Below are 14,795 nucleotides of genomic sequence, written 5' to 3'. Positions count from 1 at the left end.
GCAACCAGAAACTGTGGCTTACTCTGCCCCAGTAGGCCTACCCTCTCTGCCTCCGGCACATCAACAAAGGCATCAAACCTATATGAGCCTCCACTTGCCTTCACACGCACAAATGCCATTTGCCCTGATCAGTGCTCAGTGGAGAAGCCCGCCAAACACTATCAGCCAGTCGCTCTTCCTGGCGGTGCTGCCCCTACAGGATGTCTCTGCAAGGGAGCCTTCAGTGTCAAAGCGATCTTATTACCACGATCGCCCAGGACTACCTGGCACCTCTAATCTGCCTAAGAAACCCAAATAAGCTGATCAATACTCCTCGGCTCCGGGCACGTTTGCACCACTGGCAAGTTAATATTTTCCTGTCCATCAGGAGGACCACGAGCACTCATCCCGCTCGGCGTCACCAGCATCTCTCTATTCCGCCATAATACAGTGTGGTCCATCGACGCCTTTACCAGCTTGACAGCTGTCTTGACACCGACAGCAACCTCCATTTCGACACCACCTCGATACCGACCCTTTCGATATTGACGATCCTTTATATTTAACATTGTCCATGGACACAACTTCCATATTGGCAGCAGTCGAAGACCCTCGATATCACCCCCTTCAACGTCAACACCGGTATTCTGAGGACCAGCTGCTCAATTTTGATATCGATCAACAGTTAATTGACTCGACGCATGATGCCGACCCATCTGATCATGGTTCCAGGCCTCAAACACCATCAGGACTTTTAACATTGCTGGTTTCTGACCTGGCAGACACAGACCCTTCGTCATCAGCAGAGGATTTTCAAACCTATGCTCAACTAGTGATTCGTATGGCCAAATCCCTCAACCTACAAAAAATCTCAAGCCCACGAATGGGAGCTAAATAAATTTGTTTTTCTCTTCCTCTCCAAATGATGTGGCACACCCACCATCAACCTCTGTGCCTCCTGGGTAAACCGGAAATGCAAGTGTTACTGCTCCCGTGCAGAAATAGGCAAGAACTCCCACAGAGACGTGTTCTCCGGCCGTTGGCCCAAGTCACTCATCTACCTGTTTCCATCGTTCCCACTCCTCCACAAAGTTGTAATCCGGCTTCAGCACGACTGGCCCAATGCTATCCTGATAGCTCTGTGGTGGCTGCAACAGGCATGGTTCCCGATTCTCCACTGGCAGTCGTCCGACATTTATCACTTGCCCCGTCTACCTCACCTGCTCACACAGAACAAAAATCAGATTCTCCACCCAGATCTCCCTGCTCTTCATCTTGCAGCATGGAGGATTCGGCCTCACTGATGAATGTTATTCGTCATGCAAAGAAACCTTTAACCAAGAAGGCCAATACAGTATGTATAAATGGGAAAAAAAATTCAAGCTTTTACTGCAGCATCATTCCTTCCCTCAACTAACCCCTCTCTTACCTCTGTCTTACGTTTTTTATTGCAGTTAAAAACTAAGGGTTTCTCTCTCTCAGCCCTCAAGGTCTACCTTTCTGTAATTGTGGCTTATCAACTATCAACCTCCCCGGCAGCTAAGTTTTTTCAGACACTCTACTCTGAAACATTTCCTCAAGGGGCTATCATGCCTGTACCCAGATGTCCACCCTCCACCACCTTATGATGACATAAGCCACCATGCCCCCAAGCTTTCCTGAGCTTATTTGTAATGCTTACAGTAGCCAGGCAAAATATTGGCTTTGCCAGAAACAGGATCTTTTTTTCAGATTATCTGCATTGTAAAATCAACAGTTTTAAAATACTATATAAATATTATACTATACTTTATAAATATTATATTTTAAAAAACAATCATAAACCAAGATTAAGACCATGACGATGATGTCGGCGGTATTATAAAATCGCTATCAAGCAATGAGAATTTTAAATGCTAGAAGCAGATAACATCCTGCACACAAAAGTTAAAAAACTGACAGAAAGGGAATATATCCAAAGACTGCGGGAAGTCTTAAAATCAAAATTAAATGGTGGAAATACAATCAAAACCATCAACACATGGGTAGTTTCAGTAATTAGATACCCAGTGGGAATAATAGATTGGACTCAAAATGAATTAGAAAAAATTGGATTAAAAAACCACAGAAACTAATGAACGTGCATCATTTACTACATCCAGAAAGTTATGCAGACAGATTTTATTTACAACGAAAAATTGTAGACCATGGATTACTGGAAATACAGCAGGTAGTAGAGGAGGAAAAAAGAAGCATAAATGAGTAAATAAGCACATTTAGAGAAAAATTACTTAAGGTGGTGAAAATGGAGAATATTTTGAAAACAACAGAAACAAAGGCTCAATATAAGAAACAACATTTTGAAAATAAAATAAACAGTTGAAAAATAAACCATTAGATTGACAACACCTGAGAAATATTGATGGAAAGCATGCTAATGATTCAATATGGGCATGGCTAAAACTGGTGACCCTTAAGAAAGAAACTGAAACCTTGATTTTTGCTCCAAGCTAATGTGATGGAAGTTAAGATTCAAGGAATTACTGTTAACAGCAAATGTCAGCTCTGCCAAGAAAATGATAAAACTCTGTCATACCTCATCTGTGAATATCCAAAGATTACACAAAATTAGACATGATTAGACATGCATGGCAAAATTAGTGCAGTGGTCATTATGCAAAATATATAACTTTCCAGCCTCCAAAAATTACAAAGTCAAGATCGTGTGGGATTTCTCGATCCAAATGGATAGACACCTTGAGCATAACACACCGTACACAGTAGTAATAGAACAAAGAAATGTCTGGATCATTGACACTGCAATTCCAGGGGATGCTAGAGTTGAAAATAAAGATTTAAAATATAATACAGAAATCTGGCGATTGAAACATCTCGCTTGTGGATGAAACACACTTGAGTGGTCCCTGTAGACATCAGGGCTTTGGGTACAATATCAGGAAATGTCACACAATTTTATAAGCAGTTGCAGATCTTAGAAATCACACCATCAGAGCTACTAAAAAGGGCAATATTAGGAACAGCATACATACTGTGCCGATATGTAACAGACACTTAGGTTTTTGGTTAAAACTTGTGTCTGTTATATAATACCGGTCAATGTTTTTATACTTTTGATTGACTGTGTCTGGTATTTTTGAATAATAGTAATGCTAACAAACTCTTCTTCTTCTCCTGGTCGATTCTGACTTATGGCGACTCTTTCCAGGGTTTTCCAGATAGGGAATACGTAGAAGAGGCTCGCCATTCCCTTCTTCTACTCTAGGGGGAGCCCTGGGACTGTGCAGCTGGCCCAAGGCCACCCAGGCTGCCTTTACTCACAGGAGACACAGTGGAGAATTGAGCCTCATGGCGCAGGGGTTAAACGGCTGGACTGCAGCCCAAACTGTGCTCACGACCTGAGGTTCAATCCCAGGTAGCCGGCTCAAGGTTCACTCAGCCTTCTGTCCTTCCGAGGTCAGTAAAACGAGTACCCAACTCATGGAGGGGGAGGGGAATGTGTAGCCTGCATCATTAACTTGTAAACTGCCCAGAGAGTGTTTGAAGCACTATGGGGCAGTATATAAGCAGCAGGCTTTGCTTTTGCATTTATTTACAGTGGTGCCTCGCACAACGAGTGCCTCACACAACGATAAATTCACACAACGATGGCTTTTTCTGAAAAATTTGCCGCCTCACACAACGATGTTTCCTATGGGGAATTTTCGCACAACAATTTTGGGACCATGCTTCACAGTCCCCTGTTTCACTTAACGATGTTTTCACAGAACGTTTTTTTTTTGACCCAATTAACATCGTTGTGCGAGGCACCACTGTATTTGTTTTTGCTTTGAACTCCCAGCCTCTGGCTCCGTGGGCAGATTCCTAAACTACCGAGCCATCCAGCCAGTTAAACCTTGATTAGAAGTGACTTATTGACATGGGTCACTATATCTCTCTGTGTGTTTGGTCTGTCCTTGCTGGGCAGGTGCAAAGGAGAAGGCATGTCACGAGGAGCACCTGTGCTTCCAAATTTATCACAGCATCCTTGCCCAGAGAGAGAGAGAGAGAGAGAGAAATATTGTTTGCTTAGTAAGGCTGGTTTGTGTGATCAGCTGAATTGTGCGGTGCGCCAGATGTGTTTAGGGTAGACTCGTGGAAATAGAATATCCTTAAGTCAATTGATTTTTAATGCGCTTGTCAAAATATGGCAAACTCTCGGTCTATGCCATTGTAAATAATGCAAGACATGCAGGTATACACTTATTTATTGTAATTGCACATGTTGTAAATACAGCTGAACCATTTTTGGTGCAAAATCGGACTTCTTACTGATGCTTCTGGTGGGGTCCGGAGGTTACAGCAGATAGCATAATTATTTTTGGCTCAGCTTCTAATTGTTAAGGCTAAAGTGCACTTTGATAGCCCTTTAAAAAAAAATAAAAATAAAAACGGGTTTTACCTACTTATTTTTATTTTAAAATTTACTTTGGATTGAAATCGGCCTGCGTTTTATCGTTTCAATGACTGCCGTTCTGTCATGACCTGGGAATGTAACATTTGGGACCGTTGGCATCCTGAACAAACGCTTAGGACAGTTCCTTTTGGGGCTGCTGGTCTTGTAGTCCCTTTGTCTCCCCGTACACCCATCCCCTTAACCTGGACAGTGGCTGTGAAATGACTCTCGGATTCTGGGAGTTGTAGTCCAAAATAACATTCAGTCCGGCTTCTGAAACCTTTCCTGAACTGACTGGGTGGCTTGTTAGCATGGGGGCATCTCTCTTCCTCTCCTTTCTTGTGGGTCCGTGCCAAGGGCTTGGATAGAAAATGTAAGGCTTCCCTCGGAGCCAGATGTGAAATAATCATGGTCCCTTCAATCTAATCCCAAACAGACGGAGCGTGGCTTTAGTTGGAAGGCAGAGAGATTAATATCCCCACCCCGCTTCCCCTGAAGTCCAGAGAACTCTAGGGGGGGAATGAATATTGAAGTCAAAGTCCTATAATTTCATACATCTAGAGAGAGAAGTGTTGCCTTCTTTTTATGTTTCTTGTGTTCAGGGGCGAATTAGCCAGAGGGCCTTCTTCAGGAGCTGTCTCACCCTTAGCTAACCTTTCCACCTTCCAGCCCTTGGCCTGAATATGTTTGTGGGTGTGTATTGTTCTAGCTCTTATGGCGAAACTATTTGGGTGGATCAGCTCTCCTTTATATACTTACATGCTTGTATACGTCCCCATATTGCTTAAAGCGCTCTCTGGGTGGTTTACCCTTGAAATTATATAGGCTGCACATTGCCCACCCATGCCCCAGTGAGCAGGGTACTCAAATTTACCATCCTCAGAAGGATGGAAGATTGAGTCATGAGTCAACCTATCGAGCCTATCGGGAATCAGATTCAGGTTGTGAACAGAGTCTTCACTGTGGTACTGCAGTTTAACCACTGCACCGCGAGGCTCATAGAAATTCCAGGATTAGCCCATTCCCCTAAATGTGTGGGGTTCACACATTTAGCAGGGCTTCAGAAAATCGAGGTTTTTAGTCCCCACTGAGCTAGGAAAGTTGCCAGTTGACCTAGGGCCAATCATCCACATTTCAGAATGGTCTACCTCACAAGATTGTGCTGAGGATAATAAAGTAGGGGTCGTCGGAGGAGGGCCAAATACACCGGCTTGACATTGTTAAATGGAGAAAGACAAGGTGGAAATGTTATTATTATTTTTTTTAAAAAAAGTATTTCAGAGCTGCAGGATGGAATAGAGAAAATCTCCAGAGATGTAATTTTTAATAGCACTGAGTTCCAAAGTGGCTGACAAGAGTCTGGGGTCTGTTTTGGAAAGGTGCAATCCCACGCCCTAGTGGATCAGTCTAAAGATCAGACGAGTCTATCATTCTCTTCCCATTCGACATTACTACAGCTACCCCCTCCCATCAGTCTCTCCCTCATAATTGATAAAGAGGGGGTGCCCTGCCTCTGCTTTCAGAGATGACGTCTAGCTCAGTGGAGGTTAGCGACTGCAGTTTTGCAGGGCCAGTAAAATCTGCTGCGGGTTTTAGTCCAAACTTCAAAGAAGCTGTCCAAATGATTGAGGTTATGGTGAGGTTATGGTTCAGCACCTTGGATAGCTTCTGTAGCCTTCCTATTACAATCCAGTGTGGATTAATCACCCCAACAAAATCCATTGCTATAACCATGCATTTGCTGGAATTCCATTCGAAACCCTAACCCACCCAAATCAGCAGCTATGGTGACATCTTATGTTTTAGAATCCTATAATTTCCCATTGTTCTGTGTAAAGAAATGGTCCTTTTTAAAAAAATATGTTGCCAGCCTCGTTTCATTGGATGACTCCATGTTCTAGTATCACTTGCCCCACATTTTCCATGGCATGCAAAATTTTTCACCTTTACCTTTTCCTCCTTCCTTGGGATCTGCAAACACTGTTACCTCTTCTTCCAGGAAGCTCCATCTTTATGATCATTGTAGTTCTCCTTTCCAGCACCTTTTCTGGCTCTTTTGTGTCTTTTTTGAGGAGTGATGATCAGACATGTACAGAATGTTCAAGCATAATGGCACCGTTCTTTTTATGTGCTGTCAAATTGATTCTGACTTAGGCCAACCCTATGGGGTAGTGACTTCCAAACACCTACCATAAATATCTCCACTTAGTTCTTGTAAACGCCATGTCTTATTGAGTTAATCTCTTTCATATTTGATCTTCCTCTTTTCCTTCTGCCTTCAACTTTGCCTAGCACTATTGTCTATTCCAACAGGTCTTGTCCCTTGGGTACAGAGATCGCACTGAAGGAGTGTTTTAAAGCCAGGCTAAAGAATAGTTGCATCTCCAGATGTTGTTGAATTAAGCCCCCCCCCCCATTATTCTTCACCATGAACTGTGGTGGCTAGGTCTGATGAGAGTGGTCAGGCAACATCATGTGCACATGTCACATGCTACACTCCTGCTATGAGATATCTGCCATGAGATTGGCAGTTTTATTTTTTCATTCTTACCTTAAGGAGCTCTCAGCATGATTTTTTTAAAAACAGAAGCTGCATACAGAGCCAATACATTAACTGAGCTGTCTACTGCTCCCTTAATGCTCTGAGCATTAGCAAATTAGTGGGTGGGTGTTTGCTAAATGCTCACAGTTATCCATGCAGAAAGGCCTGATTAGACCGGATCCCTGTTCTGTCTAGGGATGAGGAAAAAATGCCATTCTCAATATCATTGCATTTCTTCCAATCCTAGCTGTAGCTCTACTCGTCTTTCTTCATATCAGACTGAGATACGGTGGCTTTCTTCCCATGTGGAAATTGATGCACATTTAGTACAAATAGATAGGGTTAGGGAAGCTGTCTGTCTCCCTAAAACAGCCCCAGGACTCTGTTAGCCGCCTTTGGGACTTACTCTGCAGTGGATCAAATTATTACTTCTATGCAGGTTTTCCGTATTCTCTCTTGCAAGTCTGGCTGAATAGCTCAGTGAGTTAGGTAATCTGGCTGTTAAGCCCGAGATTGGTATTTCAGTTCCCTGTTGTGCATCACAGAAGAGCCGGCCTCTGTGGTCTTAGCCCAATGCATACCCTGTTTTCCCGAAGATAAGATCTATCCTGAAAATAAGCCCTAGTATGATTTTTCAGGATGCTCATAATATAAACCCTACCCCCAAAATAAGCCCCAGTTAAGTGAAACCCTGCCCTCCACCCTTGTGCAGCAGCCAGAAGAAGATGACATGACTGTATTTGAATCAATGTAGATTGTTGTACATGAAAAAAATAAAACTTACCCTGAAAATAAGCCCTAATGTACTTTTTGGAGAAAAATTTAATATAAGACCCTGTCTTATTTTCGGGTAATAGTCCCAAGGTGCACCCAGGATTTGTGAACCACTTCTGAAAGTGGTGCCTCGCTTAGCGATGTTAATCCGTGCAGGAAAACGTCGCTAAGCGATTTTTAAAAGCCCATAGAAACGCGTTAAAACACGTTTAATGCATTCCTATGGGCTTAAAAACTCACCTTATGCGAAAATCATCCATAAAAGTGAGGCAGCACAGCAGGCGGCCGTTTTGGAACTGTCGATCAGGGGGCCTTTGGGATGATCGCGGGGGAGCGCTTCCCCGGGATCATCCCAAAGGCCCCGCCGATCAGCTGTGCTTCGGCTCTCTCTCTCTCTCCACCCCTCGGAGCTCCAGCCTCGGCAGGGAGACTGAGGCGGCGGTGCCGCCACCCTGGCCGAGAAAGACCCTCTGCGCCTTCCCCGCGATCTTCGCAAACCCCCGCCGATCAGCTGTGCTTCAGCTCTCTCTCTCTCCACCCCTCGCAGCACAGCTGATCGGCGGGGCCTTTGGGATGATCGCGGGGAAGCGCTTCCCCGCGATCATTGCAAAGCGAATTTTCCTCATAGGGGTCATCGCAAAGCGATTGCTTTTTGCGATGGCAAAAAGTCCATTGCAAAGCGATTTCATCGTAAAACGGAGCGATCGCTATGAGAGGCACCACTGTATTCTCTACCTAGGAAAACCTGAAAAAGGTTGTCATAAATTAGAATTATATTCTTCTCTTAGAACTGCAGAGCTGGAAGGGACCTCGTGGATCATAACATATTCAAACCCACCCATAAACTCAAACATAGGTTGCAGGAAAAACATGAGCTGGAAGGGACCCTGTGGATCATTGAGTCCAGCCCCTGTCAAGGAGGCCCAGTGGGGAATCGAACTCCCAACTATGTATCTGTATCTTTATTTCTCAAAAGCATGTCACAAACCCCAGACATCTGCAAATTGGTCTTCCAACGAGTTTCAGGAGGTGCAAAGGTGAAAAATGAATACTTTTCTTGGGAGTCATAATTCCGACAAAATGCTGTTTCATCTCTACTCATTTATAAGGTGCTTCTTTTCCTCCAAACATGCATTAGGTGCTCTCCGGTTGGGTTTTAGTTGAATTGGGAAAAAAACAGGTTATGTTAGAAGAGGGAAAAACGAAAAAGATTCATTCCGGGGAGTTGAAAAGCAGGCCAGGAAATCTCTGGGGAAGCTCTCCAGCAGATCACGTTACTTCCCAGCAGCTTTAGCCACTTTCTTGTGTGTGTGCGTGTGTTGTGTGGTGCAGTGACTGTTAAGTGTGGAGGAAGGGGAATGTAAAAACAGTGCTATGTATTCCAAATGGAGGACAGAAGTAACCCTTGTGTGTGGGTGTGTGTGTGTGTGTGTGTGTGTGTTCTGTGCTGTCAAGTTGACACCAACTTACAGCAACCCTAATAGCGCTTTCAAAGTAAGTGAGGTACAGTGGTGCCTCGCAAGACGAATTTAATTTGTTCTGCAGTTAATGTTGTCTTGCGAAAAATTCATCTTGCGAAACGCGTTTTCCCATAGGAATGCATTGAAATCTAATTATTGCGTTCCTATGGGCAAAAAAAGTCAGAACAAAGTCAGATTTGGTTTACAAAGGTTTTATTAAGTGCTCTTTAAAGCCATACATATTGTGCAGATGATTTAAAAAATGCAATCAAAAAACTTTAACTTTTTAAACATCATAGAAAAACGTTTAAAAATCAGCAAACATGGGGCAGGAACAAAAAATGGAAAACATTCGTCTTGCGAAGCACGGCCATAGGAACATTTGTCTTGCGAGTCATCAACCCCCATTGTCAAAACCATTTGTCTTGTGAGTTTCTAGTTCCGCGAGGCATTTGTCTTGCAAGGCACCACTGTATTTAAGACATGGTTTGACCAGTTCCTTCCCCCCCTCCAGTCAGTTTCCATGGCTTAGCAGGGATTTGAACCCTGTTCTCCAGAGTTCTAGTTCATCACTCTGTCCAGTACACCACACTGGGAATCCCAGTGGGTCTGATTACTGTCTTGTTATTTACGCCCAGAGAGGCAAAGGCATAAATATAAAAAAATGATAAAGTAAATTACCTTTATCATACTATTGGTCCGTCCGGCTCTTGACACCAGGGCTCGTACAGGAATCCCTGGCTCTCCAGCTGCTTTGAGAGACTGTTTCAATCAGCCTTGCCGAGTGTGACCAATGGTGGAGGGGGGTTGTTGGAGCCAAAAATAGAATCTCCATCTATCTCTACAGCTCAAAACAAGCTCCTGGAATGGGTGATGATGGTGTCTGGCTACGACATTCAGGTCTTGCTGGAATTAAGATTCTTAGAAGACAGCTCAGATTGAGTTGCTTTCAGAAGCAGGACAGCGGGTGGATGGCCCTTTCGATCTGACATTCGAAGTAAATTCGGAACATCTTCAATAAAATATTCAATATTCTGTGGGCGTTCCATAGAATTGCAAAAAGTGGGGAAATGTTTTCAAGAAACAGAGAAGTGCATTTGTTCAGTGAGGGAGGCAAGAGTTTTGGGAAAGTTACTTTTCCTTTGTACTAAAATTCTCAAAATTGCCCAGCCATCATCGTCATGCAGAATGACATTCTGTGGTCAACATGGTGTGGGAATTTTGGGCGTTATGGGGGGGGGGAGGAATTAATGTACCAAAGTTCCGTGGGAAATTACCTGTTTTTTTTAATGTTGTGTTTCATGGGTGAGATTGAGCTGCACTTCTTTAATAGTGTAAATATCAGCCGACAAAGAAAAGCCACAAAGGAGGGATTAACTCTGAATAAATGAGGAACTGGGAACAAATACTGCTTCTGCATGGACACCATGGGGACAGTTTGTGTTTCCTGGTTTCTCAAGTTCAGGCTTGTAACCGGAGGCAATGGTTGCATTGTGGGAACTTACTCTCTGCCACAGGCCTTCCCTGACAGTGTGCTGTGTTTTTTTTAATCTCGTTGTTGTTACCATTATCATCCTCTTGGCATATGTGGGCTCTCGGTACTGGTGAGACTCCTGGGTTAAAAAAAAACACCTTGCCATACAGTATTGCCGTCTTACGGAAGTCCTGCCTTCTTTCTCCTTAATGCTAGCAAACACACATACAGTGGTGTCCCGCATAGCGACGTTAATCCGTTCCAGAATTAACGTCGCTATCCGGAAACATCGCTATACGGAACGTAAAACCCCATAGGAACGCATTAAACCCTGTTTAATGCATTCCTATGGGGCGAAAACTCACCGGTAAACGAAGATTCCCCATCCAGCCGCCATTTTCACTACCTCGGTAAGCGAGGGCAGGGCGCGAAAATGGAGCGGGTGGCCATTTTATTTTTCCGGCGGCCATTTTGGAACCGCCGATCATCGCAATGTGGTTTTTGGCCTCTCTAAACATTGCAATGCAATAGCATTTGCGATCACAAAAAACACGTCGCTATGCGGATTGGTCGTTAAATGGTGCGCTGGTTAAGCGAGGCACCACTGTAACAGGCTTGGAACAAAAACCTTGCAGTAAGATTGTTCTAGCCCTCAATATCTGGGTCCCTGTTTCCTGGAGCTGAAAATATTCACCTGTATTTGCGTGCTGACCTAAGCAGGTATCACACTTAGGAAACTGTTGTGCTTCAATAGTTTAGGCTAAGTTCATAGAATGGATTGAGGTGACAGACAGTCACAACCCAGTCTCAAGAATCACCCATCTCTTTCCCCAACCTGATCAATCAGAGTCAAAATACCGTATTTTTCCATGTATAAAACACCCCCATGTATAAGACACCCCCACTTTTCTAATCCAAAATTAAGAAATCTAACTGGGGCTTAGCAAGTGCAGGGGGAAAGGGATCAAAGCGCTGCAGGATCGCTTTGATCCCTGCTTCACCCTCCACTTGTTTTTGTTCTCTCCTCAGTTTACTTCTGTGTATAAGACAACCCTCAATTTTTAGTCTAAAGATTTTAGACAAAAGCATAGTCTCATACACGGAAAAATATGGTATATCTGCCAAGGAGAGCAAAGTGAAAGCCTGTTGCACAGAAGCAAAGGGAAGTCAGGGCGAAAGAGGGTTTTCTAACAGCTTCTCCCACCTTGGCATCTCTGTTGACTTCTGGGTCCAGGCCGCTGGGCTGGAACGACCGGGTGAGTGTCAGGGGGCATTCAGCGGCAGGCGTCTCTTTGGGCTTCCTCTGTGCGAGCTACACAGCCAGGCAGTGAGTGGGCGAGAGCTTTCATTCCATTGCCATGCCAGCGACTCGGGAGTTATTTGGCTCTCCAGGGGTGTGTGGGTGGGCATCTGAGCAGCAATCTGAGGAACTGGGCAAGAATATGAAAAAGGAAGCTGGGCTGTAGGGAGACTTTCATGTCAACCGTGAAGAAATTGAAATAGAGATTTTGTACACCTTGGTCCAAAGGGAGACGGCAGCCAAGAAATCAGAAGAAGACTGGAGTTACAAAGGTCAGCAAGGAATGAGAAAAGGTCATCAAGTGTAAGGATGTGACGTGTCACTGGAGACCAGGACCAAAAGCATCCAGACTCTCCTGATCAGTGTGTACGAGTGTGGAAGCTGGACAGGAAATCTGGTGCTGGAGAAGAGCTTGCGGATACCCTGGGCTGCCAGAAAGACAATCGAGTGGGTCCCAGAGCAAATCAAGCCTAGACTGTCTCTGGAGGCAAAAATGTTGAAACCACCGAGGCTGTCCTACTTTGGGCACATCGTGAGAAGGCAGGAAACGAATATAATGCTGGGAGAAGAGGAAGACCAAATACGAGATGGACTCCTTAAAGGACGCCACAGGTTTGAGTTTACAAGAGCTGAGAAGGGCTGTTTAGGAGATGACGTTTTGGAGATGGCTCACTCATGGGGTCGCCCTAAGTCGGAGGCAACGTGACAGCCCATAACAGCAGCAAGAGAGAGAGTCTCAGTCAGGGATTTGAAAATTTTATTTTGATAATAACCATTGTTGTCATCATCACAGTCATCATCATCATCATCATTTTGGAATTGCAAAGCTGGAAGGGACCCTATGGACCATCAAGTCCAGCCCCGGTCAAGGAGGCATGGTGGGGAATTGAACTCCCAATATTTGGCTCCAAAACCAGGTGCCTAAGCCACTGAGCTATCAAGTCCCCCACGCCTCTAACAATGGCTGTGTTGGCTGGGGGGGATTTTAAGAGTTGCAGAGATGATTAATTTGCAGACTGCCTGCACATTCTTTGTGTGCTCCCTTCAGCCTTCCAGAATCGTCTGCTCAGGCCTTAACCACACCTTCTGACCGGAATTTCCCCCTGGGGCATAAAACCTGTTCAGTATGGAATGAAGGCAATGCTGAAATGTGAAAAAAGCGGTCATTTGCAAATGCTGTTCCTGCATGTTGAGATCAGTGCTGGGGAAAGTAACTTTTTTTCTAGGCGGCAGCTTCAAGAATCCTTTAGCCAGCGTGGAGTCCAGGCAGGATCTGATCTGATCTCTGTGGGACCCAGTCTGATCCCAGGAGAATTCGAGTTTTGCTTCTGATGGTTGTTGTGGGTTTGTTGGGCTTCTTGGCCGTGTTCTGAAAGTGGTTCTTCCTAACGTTTCGCCAGTCTCTGTGGCTGGCATCTTCAGAGGACAGCAAACTGTGCTCTGGGTAGGCTTGAGAGTGAGTGGAGTATTTGTGGCTGTGAGAAGGCTAGTTTGTGAGGTAGGCTATTGTCCTAATCAGGAGAAGGTTGATTAATGTGTTTTGTTGTGGATGTATTGTTTTGATAAGGAGGGGAGATTATCTGTCCCTGTGGTTGATGGGTGTCATTAGCTGGTCTTTTGTGTGCAGTAATCCCCTGACCTTGTGGCTGGGTAGAGTTCGTTGACCTTTTGCACTCTGTGTTTTTGAGAGCTGGGAGCCAGGTTTTGTTGAGTTTCAGACATTCCTCCTTCCGGTTGAAGTTTTGTTGATGCTTGTGGATTTCAATGGCTTCCCTGTGCAGTCTGACGTAATGATTGCTGGTGTTGTCCAGTATTTCAGTATTTTGAAATAGAATTTCATGTCCAGTTTGTTTTATGGCATGTTCAGCTACTGCAGATTTTTCTGGTTGTTTTAGTCTGCAGTATCTTTATGTTCTTTGATTCTGGTGTGGATGCTTCGTTTTGTGGTTCCAATGTATACCTGGCCACAACTGCAAGGTATCCGGTATACTCCTGCAATGGTGAGGGGCTTCCTTTTGTCCTTTGCTGACTGTAATATTTGTGGTGGGTCTGAATACTGTTTGTAGGCTGTGTTTTTTCAAAAGTTTCCCCATGCGATCCATTACCCCTTTGATGTAAGGCAGAAATACTTTATTTGTGGGTGCCTGTTTTTCCTCTTCAGTTTGGTGTTGTTTTCTTGGTTTCATTCTTGGAATAGCCATTCGCCTGTAGGGCCCAATTCAGATGGTTGAGTTCGGTGCTGAGAAATGGAGCTTCACAGTTCCCATTTGCACGGTCTACCAGAGTTTTGATTATGCCTCTTTTTTGCCGTGGGTGGTGGTTGGAGTTTTTGTGTAGGTACCTGTCTCTGTGGGTGGGTTTTCTGTAGACCTTGTGTCCCAATAGGAGGCCAGTTTTGCGTAGGACCATGACATCTAGGAACGGGAGTTGGCCCTCTCTTTCTTTTTCCATGGTGAATTCTATATTTGGGTGGATGCTGTTGAGATGGTTGAGAAATTCTTCCATTTTTTCTTCACCGTGACTCCAGACTGTAAAGGTGTCATCCACGTATCGGAACCAGACTGTGGGTGTGAGGGGTGCCGAAGCCAGGGCAAGTTTTTCAAAATGCTCCATGTAGAAATTTGCTATAACCGGGCTGAGAGGGCTGCCCATGGCCACTCCATCTGTCTGTTCGTAGAATTCATTATCCCACTGGAAATAGCTGGTTGTAAGGCAGTGCTGGAAGAGGGCTTTGATGTCTTCTGGGAATATCTGCTGGATGAGTATCAGGGTGTCCTTTACCGGTACCTTAGTGAACAGGGATACTACATCAAAACTGACCAGTCTATCCTGGT

General features: G+C 44.5%; 1 protein-coding gene across 4 annotated transcripts in view; it reads left to right on the top strand.

The window, feature by feature from the left end:
* CSK (C-terminal Src kinase) overlaps positions 1–14,795 on the top strand; it is a 103,719-nt gene that overhangs the window by 39,853 nt on the left and 49,071 nt on the right. The window lies entirely within an intron of this gene.

The sequence above is a fragment of the Pogona vitticeps genome, chromosome 12 (assembly GCF_051106095.1).
Source record: "Pogona vitticeps strain Pit_001003342236 chromosome 12, PviZW2.1, whole genome shotgun sequence".
Classification (NCBI taxonomy): Eukaryota; Metazoa; Chordata; class Lepidosauria; order Squamata; family Agamidae; genus Pogona; species Pogona vitticeps.
This window is presented reverse-complemented; position numbering and strand designations above follow the sequence as displayed.